Genomic DNA, 16313 nt, shown 5'->3' on the forward strand with positions numbered 1-16313 from the left:
GACACAATAATTATTTGGCATCATTTTTTTTAAAGAAACTCTTATTGGTGAAAATGTTAAATAAAATCTAATCAAATGTAAACTTGAAGAAAGATTGGTCATATTCAACTAAGCAATGAAACTCTTTTCCCAAGTTGCATAGTTTGAGGACTATTAATTCAAAGTCTGTATTATGGATTATTGATTGAAAGGTAAACATGGCATCTGTTTTTTAATCTCTATACATATAATTTTTTAAAATAAACAAGGCTTTATGCAATAATATACTTTCTAAAAATAAATGTGTGTTATGTTTGGCATTTATTTTAAATAACATGGTTTTATAATACATTTTCTTTGTGATAAGGTATGTGTTTAGAGTTATAACTGAGGCTGGGTGTGGTGACTCACGCCTGTAATGCCAGCACTTTGGGAGACTGAGACAGGCAGATCACAAAGTCAGGAGATCGAGACCATCCTGACCAACATGTCAAAACTCCGTCTCTACTCAAAATACAGAAATTAGCTGGGTGTGGTTGTGTGTGCCTGTAATCGCAGCTACTCAGGAGGCTGAGGCAGGAGAATTGCTTGCACCTGGGAGGCAGAGATTTCAGTGAGCCGACATCACACACTGCACTCTAGTCTGGCAACAGAGTGAGACTCCGTTTAAAAAAAAAAAAGGAGTTATAACTGAAACATTACTATATTATTATCGGGGTGAATCATCTACACTTGAGAAATCAATGGCCAGCTATTTACAAAGGCTAAATAAATCTGATATTTATTAGATCCTCATCATTTGATTTGACAATATCAATTCACTAGGTGACATCATGTTTTTTCCACTCTAGTTATTTGAAAGAACTAGACAAAAGATTGGACACCCCTGCAATAAGGTATTACATATGTTCTTGTTATGACAAATTAATCTCATTGAGAGTTTTTCTTCTTTTTCCTTTGTCTTCTTGGTCTATTCTGGCAGGAATTTATTGATAGTTTTTTTTTTTTGTTTTTTTTTTTGATGTTTTATACTTATTTCTTTCTTCTTCTTCTTTGTAAACCGTTAAGAGTATTTTGTGTTTTCTAACTCACATGGTTGGTACAAAAACCAAATTCTTTGTTTGTGAGAGAATACTTCTTAAGCACTAAAGCAAGCTTGACCAACCCATGGCCCAGAATAGGTTTGAATGCAGCCCAACACAAATTCATAAACTTTCTTAAAACATTATGAGATTTTTTTCTTAGCTCATTAGCTATCATCAGTGTTAGTGTATTTTATGTTTGGCCCAAGACAATTCTTCTTCTTCCAATGTGGTCCAATTAAGTCAAAAGATTGGACACTCCTGCAATAAGGTATTACATATGTTCTTGTTATTATCCTTTTTTTTACGACTTAATCAGGCAAAATGCAGTGAATTAATCGGCTCCAGTATATGGATAAAGTTGGTTTGCAGATTTTTCTTCAAACTGATTATGTACATTTATCTTTGGGTGATAATAATAATTACATAATTGACTAATGACATGTATCAAGTTAGTAGTATATACCAGACACTACAATAAGTATGTTTACAACATTTTACTTAATCTTCACAGTAACTATTTCATAGATATGATTAACTGATTTTCCTTTTTAATAGCTGAATCTAATAACTTGCTTGGATCATAGGGCTCCTAAGTGGAGCAGATCTCAGGTTTGTCTCCTTCCAGAGGCCACTTTCTTGACTATAGTTTGCATGCAATTATAAAATACTACCATCTAGGATGAAAGTTTATACCTGTAAGTTTGGGAAAGTAATAAAATTTCATAAATCCAAATCAGAATGAGTTCATATTCCTGATGCTAATCAAGACACACACAGGTAGTCACATTTTCAACCACCTTTATTTGTGGTACATAAAAAGACTAGTGAGTGCATTTTGTCTTTTGAGTGTTTTCTTTTGACATGTATATAAACAGTGGTTAAACCAGTAGTATCTCTGAGTGACCTTTACTTTAACCAAGTAACATTCATATTAATTCCATCTGTACCATGTTCTCTGCCAACCCCCAATCAGATTCTTAAAAAACTTTTTTAGTTAAGCCGATCATAGTCTTGCATACTTTTATTCTTAACTTCATAACAATATTTTCAAGTACACTTTGTCCCTAGTTATCTGTCCAGTTAACTTCAGACCTATGGCATAGACATTCTTTGCTGGTTTTCTTTTCACATTGTGTAGAATGTAATACTCCATTCCTCAGTATTAACAGTGATTCTTACATTATTCACTTGAAAACATTTGATAATGGCTCTTCATAGCAAAAGATCTACTTTTTCTATCATGCCTAGTCCATCATTGTGTCTATACCTCTTCCACTATGTGCCCTCAGCCACATGGGAGAACTTGACCTAGTCCTGAACTCACCACACCTCTATACATTTTCTCTGCTTGCAATACTCTTTATTTTCTGCATGGCCAAGTTATACCAAAATTGTACAGAAACTTTCTTTTAAGGCTTCTATAGCACAGGAGCTAGTATATAATGGGAGAAAAACAAATGATTTGTAAAATTGTCAACTGCATTAAGAATGAATTACAGACTGATCTACCTGTCAGGAGGCCTCTTCTCTCTTACACAATTTAAAGCTCCTTGTTTAAATTTCAAATGCCCACTCCCCTTGTGGCTATAATTGGCTGGGACTAGCAATAGCCAAATGAACATATGTGAATGGTAGATGCCAAATAATGCAATTTTATTGAAATATGAATGTGGCTTTTTTGTTGGTGGAAGAATGTGCTGCTCTTCTGCCAGGCAAAATAGCTATAAAGTGGAAAAATCAGGTTTTTAATGAATCCATTGAGAGTAACTTGAGTTATTTTTTAAGGTAAGGGCAAATAAACTTTTGAGCAGCGTTGCATAACCACGTAGTATTCTTTTAATTTATAGCTAGGCCAAATTCAAATCCTGGTTTTAGCTAAATTAGAGTGCTCCCAAAAGAGAAAATGATTAGATAATACAAGTAGGCTTTTGTTGGTCTCTTCTTCTAAAATATAGCTCATGGTCTAAGGGGACTTGAATTCCATTTTCAATTCAAGACAAGTAAACATGTCTCCATATATTCATGAGACTCACTGAACAACTTGACTTTGTTGTTCTGTTTTCTCTAGCACATATCCACAATAAGAGTGTCACTCTTTCACAGTCCATTGTGAAGTAGTGTAGAATAAAGACACCTCTTCTTTCTCCTGTTTTGGCCACATCTTCTAGCTCCATTCTAAGACTTCAATTTTGAAAACTTTTTCCCTTAATTGACCAGTCGAATCATTTGAAATATAACTCATCCATAGGAATTAGATGGGTAGCAAAGAAACAGCCTCTATATTGGGAAAAAAAGTAATTATAATGTGCATTATGTAAAGGCCAAGACATTGCAAACAACAGACGTGGTTGGGGCATGTCACTGTTAGCCATTATTCTCCTTGAGGGCCATTATACTTCATAGTATTTTTCTTCACAACAGGCTGAAGAATTTTACAGACACATGACTTTGAATCCAATATAGGTCCTATACCAATTGAGTGGTCCTGGCCACTAGTTTAACACATCTGTCTCAGGAAGGGAATGATCGTGTTCTGTCTACCTTACAAGTTAATGAGAACATTTTCATATTATGATTAGTAAGCAGTACAGGCTGTTTGGGTAATTATGAATCAGGTGAAGGCATTTTGTAAATCCTTTGCCTCAGGCTTGGACTCAGGAAACCTAGCTTGCATCCCAGCTCTACCTCTGGTCAGCTGTGTGAGCCAAGCACAACACTTAATCTTTTGAATTTCATTTATTCATCTGGACAGAGAGGAACAAAATTTTGTCGCTCAAAGGTATAGTGGTTTAAATGAAAACAAAAACCCATCATCTGGAACATATAGATGATAAATATAAGTTGAATCTGAACTGTAGAATACAAATTTTCTACCTATTAATAGTAATACCATTAGCAATAATTGTAAGGCATACAGACTTTGCCTTCTTAATATTGGGGCTCAGAATATAATAACCCAAAAGATGGTACCTTAGTGTACTGATTATTTTAAGTTGAAGGAGCCTGAAAAAAATCACAGAAGCAGGAATTTACTCTCTGACCCCCCTCCCTTCTCCCCTGAAGACCCTAATGTGATAGGTGTTCTGCCCTGAATCCCAAGAGAGGAAGTGTGACCCTTCTTAGAGAGGCTAAGATCTGGACAGACAGACCTTGCTATGTTCCTTCCAGTTTATTACTATAAGATCATACACTTTTGTCCTCCGATCATACTTCTTTTGTACAACTCTTCATAAAATACACAGTTTTTGGCTCTTCATTTCTGATGGCTTCTGTGTCATGTAGAACTATGGTTAAATAAATTTGTTATGTTTTCTTTTGTTAATTTGTTTTTCATTACAAGGGTCTCAGCTATGAATCTTGTGATGAGGTGAAGAGAAGAAAAGATGTTACTTTATCTCCCCTTCATTGCTGAGTGCAGAAAGCTGGTCTAAGCACTGGATGTTACAGTTCTCCTGTCTGTGGTGTTTATTTATATTTCAGAAGCAAAGTAAAAGAAATCCACATGTTTAGTATTGTCAAAGAAACTTACCCAAAAGCTGAATTCTCTCTCTAGTATGTACATGTTTGAGTAGAGTAGCTTTTCTAAATATCTAAGTTGCCTAAAATTTTAAATATCCTTCTGAAGTTCTTTTTGTTAGAAGATAACCAGCCATGGGTACTTTGAGGAAAAATTTCCAGGATTCTTTTGTTGTTTCCTAAAAGTGTGGTGTCATAAGAATATTTGCTTCCTTGTCACAGTCTGTGAGAGGTAAGGGTATCTCCCTCTTTGGGGATCACTCAAAGAACACCTTGGACTAGGGGACTTGGGTGTTCAGGAAAGTTGTTCAGAGAATGTCTTTGACCATTTCTGAGTGAGATAGTATAGAGAGTAATGGGGATCGAGGAAGGAACAGATAGCAAGGTTTATGCCTGGGTGATTAGATGAACTGTAGGAATCCGAACCCATCTGATTCTCTGTGATTTGTCTCAAGCCCCCAAGGGCCCCAAGTCAAGGGCCCTGCCCCACCCCTTACTGTACATAATTAACACTTTGTGGTAAATTAAACAAGTCGCTATTTTTTGTCACTTCTGATTCCACTTAAATCAGAGACTTCATCACGAACAATTTGCTACTCTTTAGCATTGTTCCCAAGGGCAATTTGCCCCAGCGATTCTTTGCACAGAAAGTCGGCACCTTCTGGCAATACAGGAAGAAGGTGGGTATCCGTTGTATTAAAAATAGAGAAGAAAAGAAAAGCCAACACCTATGACCTGTAGAATGTGGGGCAAATATGTTGGCAATGTGTAATAAAATCCATGGTTGAAAAAGATCCTAAAAACATAACAAAACAAAACAAAAAACCCTCAGTTTTAGTTCTCACTCAGTGAAGCAATCATTTTTATAACCGTATGTCTGATATCCACCCCACCTCTTCTTGAATGCCTTCTGTAATTCTTGAGTATCAGTCTGTTCCTTTGTTTCTAGAAATGTCTTTCTTAAGACAAGTACTGTCTCCATAGAATCTCTGGTCTTGGCATTCCTCTAGTTAACAGTTCTTCTAATATTGAAGGCAGCTTTCATGTTTCATTACTCTTTTTTCCTGCAGGTAAAAGATCATCAGTGCTTTGATAGCTCCTGATATTGTTAACCAGCCTCCTCCAAAGTGAGTCCTTTTTGTAATTGTCAGACTTATAGCTGTGGTTTAAAATACATTATTATCTAAAACTTAATTTTTTAAATTGTGTAATATGTGAATACTGTGCTGAATCTTTCATAATCCCAACCCTGAAATAACCACTGCTGACATTTTCATGTACTTTTCTTTGTGTATTTCACATCATTTAAAAAATAGGTTATATAAATAATTTTGAGTCCTACTTTGTTTCTAACGTTATGGTGCCAACAATTTTCAACATCTTTAATACTCTTTTAGAAGATGTCATCAGCAATTCGTCCTAAATCCAGCATTCTATTCTGATAATACCTTCTTCTTGACCTCTTCACCCAAAGATTCTTTTTAAAGTAGTTAGTCAATATCAGGAAGATGGCTACAAAGACGTGAAGCACTGGCCTGGTAATCATTGAAAACCAAACACTTCAGGTACAACAGAAAGCCAATGCTTTTTATTTAAAAAGTTAGCTTAAACTGAGAACACTTTCTTCTTTGTTGGCCGAGTCTTCCTTCTTGAAAAGACATTTCTTAAGCAGATAAAGAAATTTACACCCTCAGTTCATGAAGTATTTAATGTTTATATTCTCATGATGACAAACTGAGAGCCATTAGCACAGAGACTCTCTCCTGATGACAGAGATGGATCTCCAGTGAAAGGACCCAAGTGAAGGTAAAGCAGCTCAAGGCTTTGTAACCATAGTTACTTTAAGTCTAAGATTATAAAGCTATTGTTTCCATTATGAAAGATGCATTAACATTCCTTTATGTCTACTCTTGGAAACCTTGTTATCATGACTAGCCTGTTTACTTACTTATCTCTTAAGAGGTGGTTAGGCTTAATTAATTCTTAAACATTAACCTTGAAGATAGGTTCTAGAGGGTGGGAGAAGGATTTTACTCTTTGAAAATGGGATGGAGTAAACTCAATGAAATGCTCAAATTCTGAGAGTGGCAGAAACTTTACCTTATGGACTTATTTAAGAATTTGCTTCTACTTAATCCAGAAAATTCTGGAAATGACCTCTTAAGTCAGTATGCATGCACCTGAATGAAGTGAAGGGTGAAATGGGAGTACTTTGGAAAGTAATCCTAGAAAAGAAAATTGTTACATACTTAGCAGGTAATCATTCTTTTAGTTGTTGCAGCTGTTTTCTCGTAAATGGTAAAAATATTCATGGTAAACTACTGGAATCATTTATGTATTCATGACAATGAAGTAGGATGTTCTTTTATGACGAGGCTGTTAGCACATTTAGGGAAAGTGCTGCCTCAGATTTTTTTTTTCTTTTCCCCTTTGTAGTAAATATTCTGACAACCACACAATTTCATCATTTGCATTGAGAGGCTGGCTACAGTAAACTACCATATCATTGTAAAAAGCATTCTCTCATTGCTATTTCCATTTCTGAAGAGGGAATACCAGTATGAGGAGTTGTTCCTAATTGTTTATAATAAATTTTCAGGATAAGAAATTTTCAACTGATTTTTTTAAAACATTCTAAACACCAGTATTAGCCTTACTAAAGACTTTTTCTGAAGTTTCTTATGCCATTGTAGAGCAAGAGGAACTTAACTCTCACTCAAAGCTGGTCTATATAATTTAATATATCTTCCGGCCGGGCACGGTGGCTCATGCCTGTAATCTCAGCACTTTGGGAGGCCGAGGCGGGTGGATCACAAGGTCAAGAGATTGAGACCATCCTGGTCAACATGGTGAAACCCCGTCTCTAGTAAAATATGAAAATTAGCTGGGCATGGTGGCACACGTCTGTAGTCCCAGCTACTCGGGAGGCTGAGGCAGGAGAATTGCTTGAACCCAGGAGGCGGAGGTTGCAGTGAGCCGAGATTGCGCCACTGTACTCCAGCCTGGCACCTGGCAACAGAGTGAGACTCTGTCTCAAAAAAAAAAAAAGTATATATATATATATATATATATATATATATATCTTCCCCAGTTAGATTCCACATGCTTAGCCAAGTCCTATGCATCCAGGAAATTTTAGCTTGAACGTAATTTTCTCAGAGAAGACTTCTGTTTCTCTGCACTGAAACAGCCATGCTACTAACACACTCCTTGATCATATTTTAAATCCTCCTAGCACCCTATTTTTTATGTGGCTTAGCACATTTTTAATTCTGACTCAGTCCTTGTCTTTTCCACCAAGTGTAAAACTATACCGAAGTAGACTATCTATGCTTTCTAGTGTTGATTCCTTAGGACCAGGCAGAGTCCTTTGCTCACAGCTGGCCCTCCATAAATGCTTGCTAAATGAGTAAAATTGATGCATTAAATGAACTGTGTTATATCGTGAAGTATGAACTTTTCCATAATACCACTTTATCAGTTTTTGCCTGAGAAAAAAAGATGAGAAGTGGAACTCCATGTTTTAGAAGGCAGAATCTGGAACATCTGACTTGAGTCATGCCCACAGTTACATAGTCTACCGTCTTGGAGTAAGTTCGAGACTTTCTCCCTCTCACCCTGAGCTCTATTCTACCTCAGGAAGAGTCTAAACATAACCCAAGAGCAGTACTGGGTCATGAGCAAGCATTCTTTCATGTGACAGAAGAAGAAATTAAAACATCTTGTGTTCCCATAGTAAATATTGCGAATGGAAAGAACTATTTGGCTCCTTGAGAAGATTATGTAGAGTTTTTCAATTTGAATATTTCCTTGAGGAAATCCATTATTACAACTGAAAATGAGTGAATCAAGATCCAGGGTAAATGTATCCTGGAAATAAGATTTCATGGAAGATACTCCCCCTATATTCTAAGCACTGTCAAAAATGATTTGATGCTGAATGTAACATTCAGGGCAAAATAATAAGATCAGAAGGGAGTGTATTATAGTTATATTCATCTAGTCTGATACTTTGAAATCTGTGTAAAAGGCCTGACAAAGCAGTTACTTTCACATTTGGAAATGTTTTATAATAAAGGCATACTATCAAATAAATATACGTAAGACAAGTAATAAATTGCCTTTCTTGAAGTGAATAAAGTTAGGTTAAATTCACAATGCCTATAAAACCAGCATATTTTGAAAAACAAACAAACAAACAAAAAACCAACTTGTATTCTGGAGATCCATGTTCTAGTACAAATTTTGTCTTAAATTATTATGGGCATTTTGATAAATTATCATAATCTGTTTGAAATTCAGTTTCATCACAAGTGAAACTAGCACTTAGATTAAACGACCTTAAATTTTCCTGCCAGCTTTACTGTTGTTTTAGTCCATTTTCATACTGCTGATAAAGACACACTTGAGGCTAGGAAGAAAAACAGGTTTAATTGGACTCACAGTTCCACATGCTGAGGAGGCCTCAGAATCACGGCAGGAAGCGAAAGGCACTTCTTACCTGGGGGCAGCAAGAGAAAATGAGGAAGATGCAAAAACAGACATCCCTGATAAAACCATCAGATCTCTTGAGACTTACTCACTACCACCAGAACAGTATGGGGGACCCACCGCCCATGATTCAAATTATCTCCCACCAGGTCCCTTCTACAACACATGGGAATTGTGGAAGTGCAATTCAGGATGAGCTTTGGGTAGGAACACAGAGCCAAACCATACCAACTGTTCTGTGACCCAAAATACTCCAGGTGTTCGAAGAGCTGCAGATGGCTAGCAGCCTCTTGCATGGGAAGGGAAGAGAAGGTATCCTGAAAAGAATAAGCTGATAAGACGGATGTGAAAAGAAGGCAACATGTTTGTGGATTAGCATATGAATAAATGCATGAAAGAATGTGTATCAGCTACCCAGGGTTGTCAAAACAAAGTGCCACAAATTGGGTGGTTCAAAAAGACATATATGAGGCCAACAAATGCTCATCATCCCTGGTCATTACAGAAACACACTTTTTATCAGAAACCATGCAAACAAGAGTAGAGTGAAGTGAAATATATAGTTTTGAAAAAATAAAACCACCAACTTTGAATTCTGTATCCACCAAAATCATTCTTTAAAAGTGAGGGAAATATAAAGACAAGTAAAAAGGAAAATTATATAGGTCCAGAAACTTGGAACTACATCAACAAAGGAAGAACACTGGAGAAGAAATAAAAGTAAGATAAAATCTTTTATCTTTCTTATCCTTAATTTATCTAAAAGATAATTATTTAAAGCAAGTATAATAACTTATTGGATGATTATAGCATGCAAATAAGTAAAATGAATGATAGCAAGGTCATTGGAAATGGGAAGAGGAATTGGGAATAATCTCTTACAAGGTACTTCCCCTACAAGTGAAATGGTAGAGTACTTTTTTGTGGTAAACTTAGAATCATTACAAATATATATTGCAAACCCTAGGCCAACCACTAATTTTTTTTTTTGCTTCCAAGAAAAGAGAGGAGATAAAATGGAGCCATACAAAATTCTCAATGAAATCAGGGAAAGCATAAAATAAGATGAGGGAAAACAAATAACAGTAACCATAATAATAATAGAAAACAGTTACAACATGGTAGATACTAATCTAACTTTATCAATCCTCACTTTCAATGTCAATGGTCTGAAATGCTGCATGTTCTCACTTATAAATGGGAGTTAAACCTTGGGTGCTCATGCACAGAAAGATGGCAGCAGTAGACACGAGGGACTACCAGATGGGAAAGGGTAGGTGAGGGTTGAAAGACGCTTGGATCCTACACTTAGGACCTGGGTGATAGGATCATTTGTATCACAAACCTCAGCATTACACAATATACCCAGATAACAAACCTGGACATGTAACCTCTGAATCTAAAAAAAAGCTAAAAAAGAAAAAAGTAGTAAAAATTAAAATAAATAAATAAATACGAATTGTCTGAATACACCACTTAAAAGACAAAGATTGTCTGAGTGAATTTTTTTACAAAAGACTGCTATATGTTGTCTACAGGAAAGCCACTTTAAATATAATGACACAGATTGATTAAAACTAAAGAGATGGAGAAAGATATGTCATTACACTAATCAAAAGAATTCTGAAGTCACTATACTAATTTCAAACTAAGCAGACTTCAGAACAAGAAAACATGTCAGAGATTAAAAAGGCCTTAAAGAATAGCAAAGGAGTTGATTCTCCAAGAAGCTGTAAGAATTTTTAATGTATCTGCAATTAACAACAGAGTATAAAAATACATGTGGGAAAAATTGATAGAACTGCAAAGAGAAATAGACAATCTACTCTTATAATAGAAGACTTCACCACACGACTTTCAGTGATTGATAAATCAAATAGGCCAGGAAGTAAGGATATAGTTTATTTGAACAGTGGCATCAATCTACTGGATCTAATTGACATTGATAGAATACTTCATCCAACGGCGGCAGAATAAATATTCTTTTCAAGCTTACATGGGAAATTCACCAATATAGATCATATTCTGTGTTCACAAAACACATCTTAATAAATTTAAAATAATAGAAATCATGTAAGGATGCTCTGAGACCACAATGGAATTAAGCTGGAAATCAATAAAAGAAAGACAGATGGAAAATACCAAGTATTTGGAAATTAAACAACACACTTCTAAATAACACATAGATTAAAGAAGTCTTAAGAGCAATAAAAATATATAGAACTGAATAAAAATGAAAATAAAATATTAAGAGTGATGGGATAGAGCACAAGTAGTGCTTAGAGTGACTTTTTTTTTTTTTTTTTTTTTTTTTTTGGAAACAGTGTCTCATTTTGTCACCCAGGCTGGAGTGCAGTGGCATGATCACAGCTCACCATAGCCTCGACCTTCAGGGCTCAGGTGATCTTCCCACCACAGCTTCCTGAGTAGCTGGGATTACAGGTGCCCACCACCATGGCTGACTATTTTTGTTTTCATAGAGACAGGAATTTTCCATGTTTTCCAGGCTGATCTGGAACTCCTGGGCTCAAGTGATCCACCTGCCTCAGCCTCCCAAAGTGCTAGGATTACAGGCATTGAGCCATGGTGCCTGGCCTAGAGTGACATTTATAGCATAAAATGCAAATAATTAGAAATGAAGAATGATTCAAAATAAATAATTAAAGCTTCCGACTTAAGAAAATACAGAAAGAACAATTTAAGCCTAAAGCAAATAGAAAAAAATAAATAAAAATTAGGGCACAAAGATTTGAAATGATCAACAACATTGCTATACATCTAAGTAATCAATTAAAAAAAGATAAAATTAATATCAAAAATGAAAGAGGGGTCACAACTACTACTGTTCCTATTGACATCAAAAGAATAATGAAAAATACTACAAACCAGTCTATGCCCACATATTTGATAACTTTGATTCAATGGACCAATTTTTGAAAGGCAAAAACTAAACAAAAAAAAAGAAATAAGTTCATTCAAGAAGAGATAATTTTAATAGTCAAAGGAACACAGAAAGCAACCGAAAGAGTTTCCAATGACTAAAGGTGGAACATTTCAACAAAAAAATCACTAGTGTTGAATTATGACCAACCTATAATATACCAGACTATAGTAGTATGTAATATACTTATGAATGTTTATCCGTGAGTCTATACTGATATAAGACATTATTAAATAAATGGACTAAAAGAGATAAATTTATCAGTAGATACATTTTAAATAATTTATATGTATTCTCCACCCTAAATTAAGTGAAACATGACTTTCCATTACTTAAGTATGAGCTACTCACTGTGACATCTTTCCAAATAATGCAGTCTTGAAAAAGGAAACCTTCAGCTAGGTGATCAACATAAACATTAACAATTATGTTATCATGTTGATAGTATGTACTTTTTATATGATTTGATGAAAAGGGCAACGTACTTCTGTGATCATTCCCAAAAAACTCATCCTCACAGTTCAATCATGAGAAAAACATTAGCCAAATCACAATAGAGGTACATTCCAAAAAATACCTGATCAATATTTCCTTAAATTATCAAGATCAGGCCGGGCACGGTGGCTCAAGCTTGTAATCCCAGCACTTTGGGAGGCCGAGGTGGGTGGATCACGAGGTTGAGAGATCGAGACCATCCTGGTCAACATGGTGAAACCCCATCTCTACTAAAAATACAAAAAATTAGCAGGGCATGGTGGCATGTGCCTGCAATCCCAGCTACTCAGGAGGCTGAGGCAGGAGAATTGCCTGAACCCAGGAGGCGGAGGTTGCGGTGAACCGAGATCGCGCCATCGCACTCCAGCCTGGGTAACAAGAGCGAAACTCCGTCTCAAAAAAAAAAAAAAAAAAATGGTCAAGATCATCAAAACCAAGACTAGTCAAGAACTGTCACAGCCAAGAGCTGTCACAGCTTAAAAAGAAAAGATAACGAAATGTAACATGATATCTTGGTCCACTTGTGTTGCTGTTATAAAATATTTATTTCACACAGTTCTGGAGGCTGGTAAGTCCAAGATTAAAGCCAACAGCAAGTTGCACGTTGGGTGAAGACTGACCTCTGCTTCCAAGGTGGCATCTTGCTGCTGCACTGTCTGGAGAAGAGGAACGCCATATTCTTAGAAGAGCAAAAGAGCCTAAACTAGTTGCCTGTGGCTCTTAACAAAGCACTAATCCATTCATAAGAGTAAATAATAATGTATCGATATTTGTTTATTAGTCATAACAAATACACTACAGTAATGTAAGACGGTAATATAGGGGAATCTGTGTAAGTATGGGGCTGGAAGGACGTGGAACTCTCTGACGCATCTTTGCAATCTTTTACCTAAATCTAGAACTGTTCTAAAAAAGAAAGTTTATTTTTAAAATAATGACAATTCAATGCTTGCCAATCTTACTCAATGAAAATGATTTTCCTTTGAACATGGTCACAAGTCAAATAGTATTTACTCAAGTCGTTTTATAAAAGAATAGAGACTGTATTCATTTCCTAGGACTGCCATAACAAAGTAACACAAACTGTGTGGCTTAAACACCAGAAACTTACTGTCTCATAGTTCTGGAAGATAAAAGTATGAGATCAAAGGGTTGGCAGGGTTGGTCCTCAGGGCTGTCAGAGAGAATCTTCTATACCTCTTGCCTCGCTTCTTGTGGTTTGCTGGCAATCTTCGGCATTCCTTGGCTTACAGATGCATCACCCTGATCACTGTGTTCATCTTCACATGGCATTCTCCATGCACGTGTTAGTCTGTGTCCAAGTTTTCTTTTTATAAAGGTTCCAGTCACATTGGATTAATCTCTATTCTAATGACCTTATCTTAACTTGACCATCTGCAAAGACACAATTCCCAAGTAAAGATTACAGTCACAGGTACTGGGGATAATACTTTCAATATCTTTGTTGGTGAGACATAATTTAATCCATAACAGACAGAGTCTTTGAATTTGAATCCAAAATGTCTATATGTTCATCTAGAAAGTGACCTCACTCATTGAGTGCCTCATATGAGAGTGGTAGTGCTTGGATAGTGCTAATATTTTCTTCTAACATTGTAACTTACATTTACTGCAAGTGACCTGGAATTAACTAACTGGCCCTTTTATAAGGCCAATCAAATTTCGGGCTTTACTATATTTGCACTGGCACCATCATAACTGAACCTATAGATATAACTTTCAACTACTTTTTAAATTCCCAAGAATTTTTAAGCTCAAGTGAGCTTACACTGGACTTGCATATGCATATTTTTCTCTTCTTGTCACCATTCTACCTCTCTATCCTCTCACTTTCAACTATATTTAAAAGGCAGAGTATCCAAATATGTTCATAAAGCACAGACATGAACGATCATAAAGAATTTTTTCAAAACATTGTTCAAAGAAATCATGTGATTCCAGCCAAGCCCTTTGGAAATACTGTGTAGGCACATTCTACAGAGTAGATTATGGACTCCTCAACCAACCAGATTTATACACTCACTTATGTGGACATTTACCGTATTCTCCTCCTGGCCATAAGTACTATAAATAAGTAAAATATGCATGTTAGACAGTATGCTAAATGTGACAGGTGCTTGGGAGAAAAACAGGGCATAGAAATAAATATAAAAGGATGTCAGACTGTGAAATTATAGGTAGGGTATCCAGAAACGGTCTGACTGAGATGATAACTTTGGAGTAAAGGGCAAAAGGAAATAAGGAATTCAGATACATAGCTGTCTGCAGGGAGACAACTGATGATATTCCAGGCAGAGGGAAAAACTCAAGGGAAAGCACCAACATGCTGGAATTGCAACATGCCTGGAATGTCTGAGGCTAAGGTAGCTGGAAAAGAGAGTAAGAGGGGAAATGGTAAGAGACGAAGTCAGAGAGTTATCAGATATTATGGGAGACTTCTCAGGCAGAGGCAGAGAGACCGGCTAGAAGCTGGCAACAGAAAATGGAGGTTTAAACCACAGTGTCAGTAGTGGTAGTAGGAAGAAGTTGTTAATGTGGGGTATAATTTCATGCACACCAAAAAGAATTTGCTGATGCAATGGGTACAGAGTGTGAGAGAGAGTTTAAAATGATACCAAGATTTATGGAATAATTGAATTGTTATTTAACTGAGAGGGAAATGACTGCAAAAAGAGCTAAAACTTTATTGGAGAGAGTCAGGTATGAGGAGGCGGTTTGGAACATGTTAAATTTCAGATGACTCTTGGATTTTCAAGTGGATCTTTAGACTCTTGGAGAGTTGAGTCCAGGATTCAGAGAAGTTCAGCTGGGGGAATAAAAATTTGGTACATTAGTGTACAGACAATATTTCAAACCATGAGACCAGATGAGATGACCTAGAAAATGTGTAGGCAAAAAAGAGAAGTGGTTCAAGGATTGAGCCCTGGACATTTTATTCTTTCTCTGATGTTCCGTCTTTGTGTTTTCTGCAGACTTATCCCCAACTTAACTAACCAATAATGGTTGGCGTTGTTCTACTGTATGTCAAAACTTAAAATGCTACAGTAATTGAAAGAGCATGGTATTGGTTTATAAAGATACAAGCAATCAAATTAATAGGATCAAGAACCCATCAACAGGCTGATATATGTATATATAGAGAGAGTGACACACGTGATTTACAACATTAGTTGTACTATAATATTGGGAATATGGTGGTGTGGTGGTGTTTTTAGCAATGTACTGGAAAAATATACTATAGAAATAAAAAAAAAAGACAGAAGCTTGATCTCTGCTTTATGTAAAACCCAAACATCAATTCCACATATATTGAAAATTTGCACGTGCAAAGGAAAATAGCAAAGCATCTAAGAGATAATATAGTGGAATATACTTACATCTCTATAGGCAAAAACTTCTTAAGTAGAAAACAAAATTACTAACTTTAAAAGAAAGATTGATAAATTTTGTTATATGTAAAAACTGGACATTTTTGTTCATTGAAATATACTACTGAAAAGTGAAAAGGGGCTGGTGTGTATTCATGCCTATATTCCCAGCAGTTTGGGAGGCCAAAGTGGGCAGATCACTTGTGGTCAGGAACTCAAGACCAGCCTGGTCAACATGGTGAAACCCCATCTCTACTAAAAATACAAAGGTTATCGGCTGGGCACTGTGGCTCATGCCTGTAACCACAGCATTTTGGGAGGCCGAGGCGGGTGGATCATGAGGTCAAGAGATGGAGACCATCCTGGCCAACATGGTGAAACCCCATCTCTTTTAAAAACACAATAATTAGCTGGGCG

At 36.1% G+C, this 16313-nt stretch overlaps 1 protein-coding gene across 5 annotated transcripts in view; it reads left to right on the top strand.

Annotated features, from left to right (window-relative positions):
- LOC101039884 (vitamin K-dependent protein S-like) overlaps nt 1-5383 on the top strand; it is a 752700-nt gene extending 747317 nt beyond the window's left edge. For all 5 annotated transcript variants that reach the window (XM_074405626.1, XM_074405629.1, XM_074405627.1 and 2 more), the window contains one exon: nt 831-5383. The gene's annotated coding sequence lies outside the window, so the exon portion shown is untranslated. The remainder of the gene's footprint in view (nt 1-830) is intronic.
- The last annotated feature ends 10930 nt before the right edge of the window (nt 5384-16313 follow it).

The sequence above is a fragment of the Saimiri boliviensis genome, chromosome 9, assembly GCF_048565385.1.
Source record: "Saimiri boliviensis isolate mSaiBol1 chromosome 9, mSaiBol1.pri, whole genome shotgun sequence".
In the NCBI taxonomy this organism is placed as follows: domain Eukaryota; kingdom Metazoa; phylum Chordata; class Mammalia; order Primates; family Cebidae; genus Saimiri; species Saimiri boliviensis.